Source organism: Panthera leo, chromosome B3 (genome assembly GCF_018350215.1).
Source record: "Panthera leo isolate Ple1 chromosome B3, P.leo_Ple1_pat1.1, whole genome shotgun sequence".
Classification (NCBI taxonomy): Eukaryota; Metazoa; Chordata; class Mammalia; order Carnivora; family Felidae; genus Panthera; species Panthera leo.
The window spans coordinates 76,415,041-76,419,741 of NC_056684.1; the positions used below are offsets into that span (position 1 = coordinate 76,415,041).

The 4,701-nt window shown below is 42.3% G+C and overlaps 1 long non-coding RNA gene across 1 annotated transcript; it reads left to right on the forward strand.

The window, feature by feature from the left end:
• Positions 1-231: 231 nt before the first annotated feature.
• LOC122222409 lies at positions 232-651 on the forward strand. The gene is made up of 2 exons (XR_006203736.1): positions 232-364; positions 474-651. It is a non-coding gene; the product is annotated as an uncharacterized LOC122222409 (long non-coding RNA).
• Positions 652-4,701: the final 4,050 nt, after the last annotated feature.

Sequence of the window (4,701 nt, forward strand, 5' to 3'; positions counted from 1 at the left end):
CAACTGTTCCTCTGAACCACAATTGCTCCTTTATTTTATTTTTTTCTGGTTTTGAAATAACCCATCCTGCATCCATAAACAACTTGCCTTGATGGCTAGCCAAGACTCTGTCCTGCCACAGACCTCCTCCTACTTTCATTTCTTACCCCAAGGAGCAGTAAACATGAATCCTGACCCACTAATGGAGCCCCAGAACTGAGAAGAGATACATTGCTGCTAAACAGGTAGAAATAAAAACAATGCCTCTCTTCGATAATATTAAATGTTCTGGGAAGACAGTCTCCAAGAGAAAGGATAAATAATCTACATAATGAAGAATTAGTTAGCAGTGTTATGTAAATATTGTAGCAGCATCAATGAGGAGGTAAGCAGAAGTATTTTAAGACACTATATTATACAATGCACTGTGCACTGTTTCCTGGTGATAAGGTTTTTAAAGCATCTTTATAAGCTCTTCTTCTCTGTTGTGACAGGATTATTTTTGCACCTTTGGAAAGCAACTGAAAAAAGAAGCTTGGAAAAAATCCTGCCTAACAAAGCAGCCATACTCAAATAGCTAAAACTATAAGAAACAACTGATTGAAGATACAAGAATAGATTTAAGATGTAAGATTAAAACATGATAAAGAATGATATCCTCATTTTTTTCAATGCTGTGTATTCTTGTCAGTGTAGCAAAATGCTAAAATGGCAAAGGATTAAATTGTTTTTATTATGCCCCTGAATTTTAAGTAGTGACTGAAACATATATTTTATATAATAACAGCCAGACAAAACAACACATATAAGGATAAAGTAGGTGAGTGGAAAATGTAATGTACAAATTATCCAAAAGGAAATTAGTTTAAAGCAATTTTTTTAGCTACTGGCATCAATAAGTTGACTCCCCACTACTTTTCAGAAAAAGTTGGCATACGTTTTCTTCTTGCTACACCCCTGAAAACCTCAGTTTTAGAATGACGAAATATTTAAATCCTTTGGAACTATCTAGATTTTAGGTATTTCTTCTGAAAGTGTTGACTCTTGATTTGACAATGGTGCACAAATCACTGAAATTCACAAATTCTAAATCTCACTTAAAATTTTTTTTAATGTTTATTTTTTTTGAAGAAGAGAGAGACAGAACATGAATGGGGGAGGGACAGAGAGAGAGAGGAGACACAGAATCTGAAGCAGGCTTCAGGCTCTAAGCCATCAGCACACAGCCTGTCGTGGGGCTCAAACCCACAAACCATGAGATCATGACTTGAGCCAAAGTTAGATGCTTAACCGACTGAGCCACCCAGGCGCTCCTCTAAATCTCACTTTAGATATTGGTTTAAGAAATGTTAATATTTCAATTTAGTGAAATGGTAAAAAGGTAGATAATAGATAAAGAGAAATGGAAATGTTTCAGATAATAAAAGAATTGAATAATTAGGTAAAATTAATCAGCCTTCAATACAACGAGCTTTTGATTGTCTAGCAATGTTTGTATCATTTGTAGACTCTCCACAAAGAATGTTTAACTGAAGGATGCCCTTCTCTCTATATTCTTCCTACTGCCACTGGTTGTTGTATACTCAGGAAAGGCAAACACATTTTAATATTAATTATATTTCAGTCAAGAGGCCACCAGAGGAGGGATATGTCTGGGAATAGAAGCCAGAAGCCCAACTATACTGAATGAAAGTACATAAACATAGATACAAGGAAAATCTTTAGGTTAAAATCAGGTTAAAAAGGAGAGTAAGTATAGAAATACAGGCACAGGCTAGAATCTAGGAGTTGCATCCAGGTAACCAAAGAAGTTGAACAGGCAATAGATGAGAACAGAATGCATTTAGCAGTGGCAATCAGGTGTCCAGAAATGAATCAAGTGTCTGGGGGCTTAGGATAGCAAGCTCAAGGTCAAGGGCTTACAGAAAAAAAATATTCTTCCATATTGGAAAAATCTTGCTTCAGATGTTATTTATAATCCCAGGCCCAAGACATGTTGAATTCAATTCAGTTTATGAATAACTAGGATGTATAAAATCACACTCTCTCTGTGCATTCCTAGTTGATTGCAGTTGGTATTCTTTCTTATTTCATTGTGACTAAAAGCACTTGTGAAAGACTGTATACCATGAGGAATGTAGGGGCCGCTTTCAGGCAAACAGGCTTGAACAATGTAATGTAGAAAGGGCCCACAGGCAACACCTGGCTGACTTTAAACAGGCCCATCAGGTGACCCACCTGGAAATATCCATATATTTGGCATATATCCATATGGCACTAACTGACCAATGGGTTACTTAGAACTAGGCACTGTTACTGAAAAGGGGAAGATTCCATACATTGCCATGCTTCCTCATCTTCCCCCTTTAAAGCAGCCCTCACCCACTGCCTCCCGGTGGACAGTCTCTCCTCTGCTGTCCTGCCCACCACTCCCTAGTGGTGTATTCAATAAATTTCTTCCTGCTTTGTTCTGCCTCAGGTGAATTCTTTTACCTTCAGTGCCACCAACTTCCACCCGATCTTTGCCCCCACATTTGGAGGACCCCGTCCGATCCAGAGACACCCCATTTAGGCACCACATTTGGTGTCCCATATGGGGGGACTTTGTGGCCCACCCCACACTTGGGGGAACCCTGCACAAGGAGCCTTTGCTCTCCCCAGATTCTCCAGGAATCTCTTGGGACTTTCCTTGGTGGACCAACTCTAGTACTCCTTGGGGAACTTATGATGTGCATCAGCAGAGGATACTCCTAGGTGAGGATCCTAAGTCCCAAGGGGGAACGAGCCAGATCACCCTTGCCTGAAAGTGTGAAGGATTTCACCTTTTGCCTTCTGGAGGGACCCTCCACTCCCTCCTTTCTCTTTTTGGCTCTTTAGTAGTCTAACCCTAGTAATGTTGCAGGATTTTATTGTTGTTGTTAATATATATAATTATTTATTTATAAATTTACATCTGAGTTAGTTAGCATATGGTGCAATAATGATTTCAGGAGTAGAATCCAGTGATTCACCTTTTACATACCCAATGCTCATCCCAACAAGTGTCCTCCTTAATGCCCTTTGCCCATTTAGCCCATCCCCCCACCCACAACCCCTCCAGCAACCGTTTGTTCTCTGTATTTAAGAGTTTGTTTTGTCCCCCTCCCTGTTTTTATATTATTTTTGCTTCCCTTCCCTATGTTCATCTGTTTTGTATCTTAAGTTCCACATATGAGTGAAGTCATATGATATTTGTCTTTCTCTAATTTTGCTTAGCATAATACACTCTAGTTCCATCCACATTTGTTGCAAATGGCAAGATTTCATTCTTTTTGATTGTTGAGTAAAACTCCATTGTATATACATACGTCTTTACCCACTCATCTGTCGATGGACATTTGGACTCTTTCCATATTTTGGCTATTGTTGATAGCGCTGCTATAAACATTTGGGTGCACGTGCCCCTTTGAAACAGCACACTTGTATCCCTTGGATAGATACCTAGTAGTAGAATTACTGGATCGTGGGGTAGTTCTATTTTTAATTTTTTGAGGAAACTCCGTACTGTTTGCTAGAGTGGCTGCACCAGTTTGCATTCCTACCAGCAGTCTGTTGCAGGATTTTTTACCTCAGGATTTGTCTCACAGCTTGGAAGAATGAAGAGGTGGACACAGGCTAAAATGAGCAGCAGGCAAAAGTTTATTAGAGTATAAGATCAGAAAGTAAGAATAGCCTCAAAGCTCTCTTTTCAGAGTGGGGGCATTAGAAAATGAATACCCCCCCCCCCCGCCCCCCACACACACTATAGGCAAGGGACTTTGTTTTATAAATTTTTGAGTGGCCCCTTTTCTTCTCTGGTTCTACCCTTATTGCCTAGGTTGACCAACTGGATTGGTTGGCTCCTATTGTATGAGGGGTGGTCTATGGCCATACCAGTTGCTTGTGGGTGATCCTTGAAGGTGTACTTATGTTTAGTCAGGTCTTTTGTCAAATTCCTGAGGGAAACCTGAGGGGTGGGTAGGTGTTGTCTGTCACATTCTTAAGAGGAACCTTAAGCCTGAGGGGTTTGCGGTGGTCAGACACTCCCAGCATCGTTTCAAAATAAATGCTTTCCCCCTCCCGGGGACCTCAGTTCCTTACCTTTCCCTCTCTGCCTACAGAATCTTATCTTTTATAGTACTCCTCTAATAATGGAAGGCCACTGGCCAGGATAGCCCCCTGGTGGGGTCTGAAGGTCTGAGAGCAAACAGGTCAGATTGCTCGCACCTGTGTGGGTAAAGAACCCCTTCCCTTTGCTCTCTCGTTCTGTCCTCCGCAGTCTGTTCCCAAAGTCTGCGGCAATTAAGAGTTCGTCCGGAGCGAATCCGCACAGGATGTGGACTCTGTTGGGACCCTTTCCAGACACAGGCTCTCAGCCGCCTCACTTCTTTCTCCTTCCGCCCCTCTGCCTCTGTTCCCCGGGGATCCAGCTGCCATCTTGACCTGCGGACAATGCGTTCCCGCGCGTCTGAGGGGGTGAGTCTTCCCTCTCCTTGTTCCGATTCGGTCTGGCCACGGTGGTCTCCGGCTATCCCTGCTGCCAAGGGACGCCCCAACAGGAAGTTCCATGCCTTTTGCCAGGACCCTCTCGGTCGGACACCCCAAAAAGGTCTGTAGTCCCGAAACTGCCGCGACTCCTGTCTGGGGTGGGACACCACCAGAAGAGTCCGTCACCTCCTATTAGGTGCAGTCCTTTATCAGGTC